Genomic DNA, 13355 nt, shown 5'->3' with positions numbered 1-13355 from the left:
AAATTCTTATGATTTTTAAACCAAAATTTGATTCAAAATTCTAAATATATCCATATCCTCAAATATTTAATGTCATTCTTGAATAAAAATCTAAAATTAATAAAATTTCTAAGTTTTTATATATGTCCCAAAAAATTTAATGTCATTCTTAAATAAGAATCCAAATTAACTAAATTTTTCCGGCGATGTGCTTCTTGCGGCGACTATGTACACTGCAGAACACCACTTTCACAAACGGCGACTATGTACACTGCAGAACGACACTTCCACACTGCAAAAATTTGTCTTTCTTTCTAAGATTTTCAAAATCCTAAATCCTAAATAAATACAAATTCTTATGATTTTTAAACCAAAATTTGATTCAATATTCTAAATATATCCGTATCCTAAAATATTTAATGTCATTCTTGAATAAAAATCTAAAATTAATAAAATTTCTATGTTTTTATATATGTCCCAAAAAATTTAATGTCATTCTTAAATAAGAATACAAATTAAATAAATTTTTCCGGCGATGTGCTTCTTACGGCGACTATGTACACTGCAGAACGCCACTTCCACAAACGGCGACTATGTACACTGCAGAACGCCACTTCCACACTGCAAAACTTTGTCTTTCTTTCTAAGATTTTCAAAATCCTAAATAAATACAAAATCTTATGATTTTTAAACCAAAATTTGATTCAAAATTCTAAATATAAACATATCCTAAAATATTTAATGTCATTCTTGAATAAAAATCTAAAATTAATAAAATTTCTAAGTTTTTATATATGTCCCAAAAAATTTAATGTCATTCTTAAATAAAAATCCAAATTATCTAAATTTATATGTTTTTCAAAAGTTATAAATAAATTATTTATTTTTCAAATAAATTATTTATTTTCCGGCGATGTGCTTCTTGCGGCGATGCCAGACCACCTGATCTTCCGTTATCCAACATGGCGATGACACCAATCCGGCGTCAACCGATTATGTACACTGCAGAACGCCACTTCCACAAACGACGACTATGTACACTGCACAACGCCACCTCCACAAACGGCGACCATGTACACTGCAGAACGTCACTTCTTATGATTTAAAAAAGGTATTTATATATTTTTATTAATGGCAATTGAATTATTAAAAACTTTGTCTTTCTTTCTAAGATTTTCAAAATCCTAAATAAATAAAAATTGTTATGATTTTTAAACCAAAATATGATTCAAAATTCTAAATATATCCATATCCTAAAATATTTAATGTCATTCTTGAATAAAAATCTAAAATTAATAAAATTTCTAAGTTTTTATATATGTCCCAAAAAATTTAATGTCATTCTTAAAAAAGAATCCAAATTAACTAAATTTTTCCGGCGATGTGCTTCTTGCGGCGACTATGTACACTGTAGAACGCCACTCCCACAAACGGCGATTATGTACACTGCAGAACGTCACTTCCACACTGCAAAACTTTGTCTTTCTTTCTAAGATTTTCAAAATCCTAAATCCTAAATAAATACAAATTCTTATGATTTTTAAACCAAAATTTGATTCAAAATTCTAAATATATCCATATCCTAAAATATTTAATGTCATTCTTGAATAAAAATTTAAAATTAATAAAATTTCTAAGTTTTTATATATGTCCCAAAAAATTTAATGTCATTCTTAAATGAAAATCCAAATTAACTAAATTTATATGTTTTTCAAAAGTTATAAATAAATTATTTATCTTTCAAATAAATTATTTATTTTCCGGCGATGTGCTTCTTGCGGCGATGCCAGACCACCTGATCTTCCGTTATCCAACATGGCGATGACACCAACCTGGCGTCAACCGATTATGTACACAGCAGAACGCACTACCACAAACGACGACTATGTACACTGCAGAACGCCACTTCCACACTGCAAAACTTTGTCTTTCTTTCTAAGATTTTCAAAATCCTAAATAAATACAAAATCTTATGATTTTTAAACCAAAATGGGATTCAAAATTCTAAATATATCCATATCCTAAAATATTTAATGTCATTCTTGAATAAAAATCTAAAATTAATAAAATTTCTAAGTTTTTATATATGTCCCAAAAAATTTAATGTCATTCTTAAATAAAAATCCAAATTAACTAAATTTAACCGGCAATGTGCTTCTTGCGGCGACTATGTACACTGCAGAACGCCACTTCCACACTGCAAAACTTTGTCTTTCTTTCTAAGATTTTCAAAATCCTAAATAAATACAAAATCTTATGATTTTTAAACCAAAATTTGATTCAAAATTCTAAATATATCCATATCCTAAAATATTTAATGTCATTCTTGAATAAAAATTTAAAATTAATAAAATTTCTAAGTTTTTATATATGTCCCAAAAAATTTAATGTCATTCTTAAATGAAAATCCAAATTAACTAAATTTATATGTTTTTCAAAAGTTATAAATAAATTATTTATTTTTCAAATAAATTATTTATTTTCCGGCGATGTGCTTCTTACGGCGATGCCAGACCACCTGATCTTCCGTTATCCAACATGGCGATGACACCAACCTGGCGTCAACCGATTATGTACACTGCAGAACGCCACTTCCACAAACAGCGACTATGTACACTGCAGAACGCCACCTCCACAAACGACGACCATGTATACTGCAGAACGCCACTTCTTAAGATTTAAAAAAGGTATTTATATATTTTTATTAATGGCAATTGAATTATTAAAAACTTTGTCTTTCTTTCTAAGATTTTCAAAATCCTAAATAAATAAAAATTGTTAGGATTTTTAAACCAAAATATGATTCAAAATTCTAAATATATCCATATCCTAAAATATTTAATGTCATTCTTGAATAAAAATCTAAAATTAATAAAATTTCTAAGTTTTTATATATGTCCCAAAAAATTTAATGTCATTCTTAAAAAAGAATCCAAATTAACTAAATTTTTCTGGCGATGTGCTTCTTGCGGCGACTATGTACACTGCAGAACGCCACTCCCACAAACGGCGATTATGTACACTGCAGAACGTCACTTCCACACTGCAAAACTTTGTCTTTCTTTCTACGATTTTCAAAATCCTAAATCCTAAATAAATACAAATTCTTATGATTTTTAAACCAAAATTTGATTCAAAATTCTAAATATATCCATATCCTAAAATATTTAATGTCATTCTTGAATAAAAATTTAAAATTAATAAAATTTCTAAGTTTTTATATATGTCCCAAAATATTTAATGTCATTCTTAAATGAAAATCCAAAGTAACTAAATTTATATGTTTTTCAAAAGTTATAAAGAAATTATTTATTTTTCAAATAAATTATTTATTTTCCGGCGATGTGTTTCTTGCGGCGATGCCAGACCACCTGATCTTCCGTTATCCAACATGGCGATGACACCAACCTGGCGTCAACCGATTATGTACACTGCATAACGCACTTCCACAAACGACGACTATGTACACTGCAGAACGCCACTTCCACACTGCAAAACTTTGTCTTTCTTTCTAAGATTTTCAAAATCCTAAATAAATACTAAATCTTAAGATTTTTAAACCAAAATGGGATTCAAAATTCTAAATATATCCATATCCTAAAATATTTAATGTCATTCTTGAATAAAAATCTAAAATTAATAAAATTTCTAAGTTTTTATATATGTCCCAAAAAATTTAATGTCATACTTAAATAAAAATCCAAATTAACTAAATTTTTCCGGCGATGTGCTTCTTGCGGCGACTATGTACACTGCAGAACGCCACTTCCACACTGCAAAACTTTGTCTTTCTTTCTAAGATTTTCAAAATCCTAAATAAATACAAAATCTTATGATTTTTAAACCAAAATTTGATTCAAAATTCTAAATATATCCATATCCTAAAATATTTAATGTCATTCTTGAATAAAAATTTAAAATTATTAAAATTTCTAAGTTTTTATATATGTCCCAAAAAATTTAATGCCATTCTTAAATGAAAATCCATATTAACTAAATTTATATGTTTTTCAAAAGTTATAAATAAATTATTTATTTTTCAAATAAATTATTTATTTTTCGGCGATGTGCTTCTTACGGCGATGCCAGACCACCTGATCTTCCGTTATCCAACATGGCGATGACACCAACCTGGCGTCAACCGATTATGTACACTGCAGAACTCCATTTCCACAAACAGCGACTATGTACACTGCAGAACGCCACCTCCACAAACGACGACCATGTACACTGCAGAACGCCACTTCTTATGATTTAAAAAAGGTATTTATATATTTTTATTAATGGCAATTGAATTATTAAAAACTTTGTCTTTCTTTCTAAGATTTTCAAAATCCTAAATAAATACAAATTCTTATGATTTTTAAACCAAAATTTGATTCAAAATTCTAAATATATCCATATCCTAAAATATTTAATGTCATTCTTGAATAAAAATCTAAAATTAATAAAATTTCTAAGTTTTTATATATGTCCCAAAAAATTTAAAGTCATTCTTAAATAAAAATCCAAATTAACTAAATTTATATGTTTTTCAAAAGTTCTATATAAATTATTTATTTTTCAAATAAATTATTTATTTTCCGGCGATGTGTTTCTTGCGGCGATGCCAGACCACCTGATCTTCCGTTATCCAACATGGCGATGACACCAACCTGGCGTCAAATGATTATGTACACTGCAGAATGCACTTCCACAAACGACGACTATGTACACTGCTGAACGCCACCTCCACAAACGGCGACCATGTACATTGCAGAACGCCACTTCTTATGATTTAAAAAAGGTATTTATATATTTTTATTAATGGCAATTGAATTATTAAAAACTTTGTCTTTCTTTCTAAGATTTTCAAAATCCTAAATAAATACAAATTCTTATGATTTTTAAACCAAAATTTGATTCAAAATTCTAAATATATCCATATCCTAAAATATTTAATGTCATTCTTGAATAAAAATCTAAAATTAATAAAATTTCTATGTTTTTATATATGTCCCAAAAAATTTAATGTCATTTTCAAAGAAGAATCCAAATTAACTAAATTTTTCCGGCGATGTGCTTCTTGCGACGACCATGTACACTGCAGAAGGCCACTTCTACAAACGGCGATTATGTACATTGCAGAACGTCACTTCCACACTGCAAAACTTTGTCTTTCTTTCTAAGATTTTCAAAATCCTAAATCCTAAATAAATACAAATTCTTATGATTTCTAAACCAAAATTTGATTCAAAATTCTAAATATATCCATATCCCAAAATATTTAATGTCATTCTTGAATAAAAATTTAAAATTAATTAAATTTCTAAGTTTTTATATATGTCCCAAAAAATTTAATGTCATTCTTAAATGAAAATCCAAATTAACTAAATTTATATGTTTGTCAAAAGTTATAAATAAATTATTTATTTTTCAAATAAATTATTTATTTTTCGGCGATGTGCTTCTTGCGGCGATGCCAGACCACCTGATCTTCCATTATCCAACATGGCGATGACACCAACCTGGCGTCAACCGATTATGTACACTGCAGAAGGCCACTTCCACAAACGGCGACTATGTACACTACAGAACGCCACCTCCACAAACGGCGACCATGTACACTGCAGAACGCCACTTCTTATGATTTAAAAAAGGTATTTATATATTTTTATTAATGGCAATTGAATTATTAAAAACTTTGTCTTTCTTTCTAAGATTTTCAAAATCCTAAATAAATACAAATTCTTATGATTTTTAAACCAAAATTTAATTCAAAATTCTAAATATATCCATATCTTAAAATATTTAATGTCATTCTTGAATAAAAATCTGAAGTTAATAAAATTTCTAAGTTTTTATATATGTCCAAAAAATTTAATGTCATTCTTAAATAAGAATCTAAATTAACTAAATTTTTCCGGCGAGTTGCTTCTTGCGTTGACTATGTACACTGCAGAACACCACTTCCACAAACGACGACTATGTTCACTGCAGAACACCACTTCCACACTGCAAAACTTTGTCTTTCTTTCTATGATTTTCAAAATCCTAAATCCTAAATAAATAAAAATTCTTATGATTTTTAAAACAAAATTTGATTCAAAATTCTAAATATATCCATATCCTAAAATATTTAATGTCATTCTTGAATAAAAATATAAAATTAATAAAATTTCTATGTTTTTATATATGTCCCAAAAAATTTAATGTCATTCTTAAATAAGAATCGAAATTAACTAAATTTTTCCGGCGATGTGCTTCTTGCGGCGACTATGTACACTGCAGAACGTTATTTCCACAAACGGCGACTATGTACACTGCAGAACGCCACTTCCACACTGCAAAACTTTGTCTTTCTTTCTAAGATTTTCAAAATCCTAAATCCTAAATAAATACAAATTCTTATCATTTTTAAACCAAAATTTGATTCAAAATTCTAAATATATCCATATCCTAAAATATTTAATGTCATTCTTGAATAAAAATCTAAAATTAATAAAATTTCTAAGTTTTTATATATGTCCCAAAAAATTTAATGTCATTCTTAAATAAGAATGCAAATAAACTAAATATTTCCGGCGATGTGCTTCTTGCGACGACTATGTACACTGCAGAACGCCACTTCCACAAACGGCGACTATGTACACTGCAGAACGCCACTTCCACACTGCAAAACTTTGTCTTTCTTTCTAAGATTTTGAAAATCCTAAATCCTAAATAAATACAAATTCTTATGATTTTTAAACCAAAATTTAATTCAAAATTCTAAATATATCCATATCCTAAAATATTTAATGTCATTCTTGAATAAAAATCTAAAATTAATAAAATTTCTAACTTTTGATATATGTCCCAAAAAATTTAATGTCATTCTTAAATGAAAATCCAAATTAACTAAATTTATATGTTTGTCAAAAGTTATAAATAAATTATTTATTTTTCAAATAAATTATTTATTTTTCGGCGATGTGCTTCTTGCGGCGATGCCAGACCACCTGATCTTCCGTTATCCAACATGGCGATGACACCAACCTGGCGTCAACCGATTATGTACACTACAGAACGCCACTTCCACAAACGGCGACTATGTACACTACAGAACGCCACCTCCACAAACGGCGACCATGTACACTGCAGAACGCCACTTCTTATGATTTAAAAAAGGTATTTATATATTTTTATTAATGGCAATTGAATTATTAAAAACTTTGTCTTTCTTTCTAAGATTTTCAAAATCCTAAATAAATACAAATTCTTATGATTTTTAAACCAAAATTTAATTCAAAATTCTAAATATATCCATATCTTAAAATATTTAATGTAATTCTTGAATTAAAATCTGAAATTAATAAAATTTCTATGTTTTTATATATGTCCCAAAAAATTTAATGTCATTCTTAAATAAAAATCCAAATTAACTAAATTTATATGTTTTTCAAAAGTTATAAATAAATTATTTATTTTTCAAATAAATTATTTATTTTCCGGCAATGTGTTTCTTGCGGCGATGCCAGACCACCTGATCTTCCGTTATCCAACATGGCGATAACACCAACCTGGCGTCAACCGATTATGTACACTGCAGAACGCCACTTCCACAAACGGCGACTATGTACACTACAGAACGCCACCTCCACAAAAGGCGACCATGTACACTGCAGAACGCCACTTCTTTTGATTAAAAAAGGTATTTATATATTTTTATTAATGGCAATTGAATGATTAAAAACTTTGTCTTTCTTTCTAAGATTTTCAAAATCCTAAATAAATACAAATTCTTATGATTTTTAAACCAAAATTTAATTCAAAATTCTAAATATATCCATATCCTAAAATATTTAATGTCATTCTTGAATAAAAATCTAAAATTAATAAAATTTCTAAGTTTTTATATATGTCCCAAAAAATTTAATGTCATTCTTAAATAAAAATCCAAATTAACTAAATTTATATGTTTTTCAAAAGTTATAAATAAATTATTTATTTTTCAAATAAATTATTTATTTTCCGGCGATGTGTTTCTTGCGGCGATGCCAGACCACCTGATCTTCCGTTATCCAACATGGCGATGACACCAACCTGGCGTCAACCGATTATGTACACTGCAGAACGCACTTCCACAAACGACGACTATGTACACTGCAGAACGCCACCTCCACAAACGGCGACCATGTAAATTGCAGAACGCCACTTCTTATGATTTGAAAAAGGTATTTATATATTTTTATTAATGGCAATTGAATTATTAAAAACTTTGTCTTTCTTTCTAAGATTTTCAAAATCCTAAATCCTAAATAAATACAAATTCTTATCTTTTTTAAACCAAAATTTGATAAAAAATTCTAAATATATCCATATTCTAAAATATTTAATGTCATTCTTGAATAAAAATCTAAAATTAATAAAATTTCTAAGTTTTTATATACGTCCCAAAAAATTTAATGTCATTCTTAAATAAGAATCCAAATTAACTAAATTTTTCCGGCGATGTGCTTCTTGCGGCGACTTTGTACACTACAGAACGCCATTTCCAGAAACGGCGACTATGTACACTGCAGAACGACACTTCCACACTGCAAAATTTTGTCTTTGTTTCTAAGATTTTCAAAATCCTAAATCCTAAATAAATACAAATTCTTATCATTTTTAAACCAAAATTTGATTCAAAATTCTAAATATATCCATATCCTAAAATATTTAATGTCATTCTTGAATAAAAATCTAAAATTAATAAAATTTCTATGTTTTTATATATGTCCCAAAAAATTTAATGTCATTCTTAAATAAAAATCCAAATTAACTAAATTTATATGTTTTTCAAAAGTTATAAGTAAATTATTTATTTTTCAAATAAATTATTTATTTTTCGGCGATGTGTTTCTTGCGGCGATGCCAGACCACCTGATCTTCCGTTATCCAACATGGCGATGACACCAACCTGGCGTCAACCGATTATGTACACTGCAGAACGCACTTCCACAAACGACGACTATGTACACTGCAGAACGCCACCTCCACAAACGGCGACCATGTAAATTGCAGAACGCCACTTCTTATGATTTGAAAAAGGTATTTATATATTTTTATTAATGGCAATTGAATTATTAAAAACTTTGTCTTTCTTTCTAAGATTTTCGAAATCCTAAATCCTAAATAAATACAAATTCTTATCATTTTTAAACCAAAATTTGATAAAAAATTCTAAATATATCCATATCCTAAAATATTTAATGTCATTCTTGAATAAAAATCTAAAATTAATAAAATTTCTAAGTTTTTATATATGTCCCAAAAAATTTAATGTCATTCTTAAATAAGAATCCAAATTAACTAAATTTTTCCGACTATATGCTTCTTGCGGCGACTTTGTACACTACAGAACGCCATTTCCACAAACGACAACTATGTACACTGCAGAACGACACTTCCACATTGCAAAACTTTGTCTTTCTTTCTAAGATTTTCAAAATCCTAAATCCTAAATAAATACAAATTCTTATCATTTTTAAACCAAAATTTGATTCAAAATTCTAAATATATCCATATCCTAAAATATTTAATGTCATTCTTGAATAAAAATCTAAAATTAATAAAATTTCTATGTTTTTATATATGTCCCAAAAAATTTAATGTCATTCTTAAATAAAAATCCAAATTAACTAAATTTATATGTTTTTCAAAAGTTATAAGTAAATTATTTATTTTTCAAATAAATTATTTATTTTTCGGCGATGTGTTTCTTGCGGCGATGCCAGACCACCTGATCTTCCGTTATCTAACATGGCGATGACACCAACCTGGCGTATACCGATTATGTACACTGCAGAACGCACTTCCACAAACGACGACTATGTACACTGCAGAACGCCACCTTCACAAACGGCGACCATGTACATTGCAGAACCCCACTTCTTATGATTTAAAAAAGGTATTTATATATTTTTATTAATGGCAATTGAATTATTAAAAACTTTGTCTTTCTTTCTAAGATTTTCAAAATCCTAAATAAATACAAATTCTTATGATTTTTAAACCAAAATTTGATTCAAAATTCTAAATATATCCATATCCTAAAATATTTAATGTCATTCTTGAATAAAAATCTAAAATTAATAAAATTTCTAAGTTTTTATATATGTCCCAAAAATTTTAATGTCATTCTTAAATAAGAATCCAAATTAACTAAATTTTTCCGGCGAGTTGCTTCTTGCGTTGACTATGTACACTGCAGAACACCACTTCCACAAACGACGACTATGTACACTGCAGAACGCCACTTCCACACTGCAAAACTTTGTCTTTCTTTCTATGATTTTCAAAATCCTAAATCCTAAATCCTAAATAAATACAAATTCTTATGATTTATAAAACAAAATTTGATTCAAAATTCTAAATATATCCATATCCTAAAATATTTATTGTCATTCTTGAATAAAAATATAAAATTAATAAAATTTCTATGTTTTTATATATGTCCCAAAAAATTTAATGTCATTCTTAAATAAGAATCGAAATTAACTAAATTTTTCCGGCGATGTGCTTCTTGCTGCGACTATGTACACTGCAGAACGCCATTTCCACAAACGGCGACTATGTACACTGCAGAACGCCACTTCCACACTGCAAAACTTTGTCTTTCTTTCTAAGATTTTCAAAATCCTAAATCCTAAATAAATACAAATTCTTATCATTTTTAAACCAAAATTTGATTCAAAATTCTAAATATATCCATATCCTAAAATATTTAATGTCATTCTTGAATAAAAATCTAAAATTAATAAAATTTCTATGTTTTTATATATGTCCCAAAAAATTTAATGTCATTCTTAAATAAGAATCCAAATTAACTAAATTTTTTCGACTATATGCTTCTTGCGGCGACTTTGTACACTACAGAACGCCATTTCCACAAACGACAACTATGTACACTGCAGAACGACACTTCCACATTGCAAAACTTTGTCTTTCTTTCTAAGATTTTCAAAATCCTAAATCCTAAATAAATACAAATTCTTATCATTTTTAAACCAAAATTTGATTCAAAATTCTAAATATATCCATATCCTAAAATATTTAATGTCATTCTTGAATAAAAATCTAAAATTAATAAAATTTCTATGTTTTTATATATGTCCCAAAATATTTAATGTCATTCTTAAATAAAAATCCAAATTAACTAAATTTATATGTTTTTCAAAAGTTATAAGTAAATTATTTATTTTTCAAATAAATTATTTATTTTTCGGCGATGTGTTTCTTGCGGCGATGCCAGACCACCTGATCTTCCGTTATCCAACATGGCGATGACACCAACCTGGCGTATACCGATTATGTACACTGCAGAACGCACTTCCACAAACGACGACTATGTACACTGCAGAACGCCACCTTCACAAACGGCGACCATGTACATTGCAGAACCCCACTTCTTATGATTTAAAAAAGGTATTTATATATTTTTATTAATGGCAATTGAATTATTAAAAACTTTGTCTTTCTTTCTAAGATTTTCAAAATCCTAAATAAATACAAATTCTTATGATTTTTAAACCAAAATTTGATTCAAAATTCTAAATATATCCATATCCTAAAATATTTAATGTCATTCTTGAATAAAAATCTAAAATTAATAAAATTTCTAAGTTTTTATATATGTCCCAAAAATTTTAATGTCATTCTTAAATAAGAATCCAAATTAACTAAATTTTTCCGGCGAGTTGCTTCTTGCGTTGACTATGTACACTGCAGAACACCACTTCCACAAACGACGACTATGTACACTGCAGAACGCCACTTCCACACTGCAAAACTTTGTCTTTCTTTCTATGATTTTCAAAATCCTAAATCCTAAATCCTAAATAAATACAAATTCTTATGATTTATAAAACAAAATTTGATTCAAAATTCTAAATATATCCATATCCTAAAATATTTATTGTCATTCTTGAATAAAAATATAAAATTAATAAAATTTCTATGTTTTTATATATGTCCCAAAAAATTTAATGTCATTCTTAAATAAGAATCGAAATTAACTAAATTTTTCCGGCGATGTGCTTCTTGCTGCGACTATGTACACTGCAGAACGCCATTTCCACAAACGGCGACTATGTACACTGCAGAACGCCACTTCCACACTGCAAAACTTTGTCTTTCTTTCTAAGATTTTCAAAATCCTAAATCCTAAATAAATACAAATTCTTATCATTTTTAAACCAAAATTTGATTCAAAATTCTAAATATATCCATATCCTAAAATATTTAATGTCATTCTTGAATAAAAATCTAAAATTAATAAAATTTCTATGTTTTTATATATGTCCCAAAAAATTTAATGTCATTCTTAAATAAGAATGCAAATTAACTAAATATTTCCGGCGATGTGCTTCTTGCGACGACTATGTACACTGCAGAACGCCACTTCCACAAACGGCGACTATGTACACTGCAGAACGCCACTTCCACACTGCAAAACTTTGTCTTTCTTTCTAAGATTTTGAAAATCCTAAATCCTAAATAAATACAAATTCTTATGATTTTTAAACCAAAATTTGATTCAAAATTCTAAATATATCCATATCCTAAAATATTTAATTTCATTCTTGAATAAAAATCTAAAATTAATAAAATTTCTAAGTTTTGATATATGTCCCAAAAAATTTAATGTCATTCTTAAATAAAAATCCAAATTAACCAAATTTATATGTTTTTCAAAAGTTATAAATAAATTATTTATTTTTCAAATAAATTATTTATTTTCCGGCGATTTGCTTCTTGCGGCGATGCCAGACCACTTGATCTTCCGTTATCCAACATGGTGATGACACCAACGTGGCGTCAACCGATTATGTACACTGCAGAACGCCACTTCTTATGATTTAAAAAAGGTATTTATATATTTTTATTAATGGCAATTGAATTATTAAAAACTTTGTCTTTCTTTCTAAGATTTTCAAAATCCTAAAAAATTGTTATGATTTTTAAACCAAAATTTGATTCAAAATTCTAAATATATCCATATCCTAAAATATTTAATGTCATTCTTGAATAATAATCTAAAATTAATAAAATTTCTAAGTTTTTCAAAATCATAAATAAATACAAATCCTAAATATTTTTATTTCCTACTTAAATAAAAATATAAAAGAAATAAAATTTCTAAAATTTTCAAAATCTAAATTATTTAATTTTATACTTAAATAAAAATCCAAAACAAATTATATTCCAAATTTATTCAAAATCGTAAATAAATACATACCTAAAGAAGAAAATTGACCAAAGCTTCACCAATTACCACATGACACCTTGACCTACCAGAGCTTGCCACGTACCAATTCTTAAAACTCACTTTTTTTCTCTCTCTCTTTCATCCGGATATTAGGGTCTTTGCC

This window comes from Phaseolus vulgaris, chromosome 4 (assembly GCF_051622355.1).
Source record: "Phaseolus vulgaris cultivar YP4 chromosome 4, ASM5162235v1, whole genome shotgun sequence".
NCBI classification, from domain to species: domain Eukaryota; kingdom Viridiplantae; phylum Streptophyta; class Magnoliopsida; order Fabales; family Fabaceae; genus Phaseolus; species Phaseolus vulgaris.
This window is presented reverse-complemented; position numbering follows the sequence as displayed.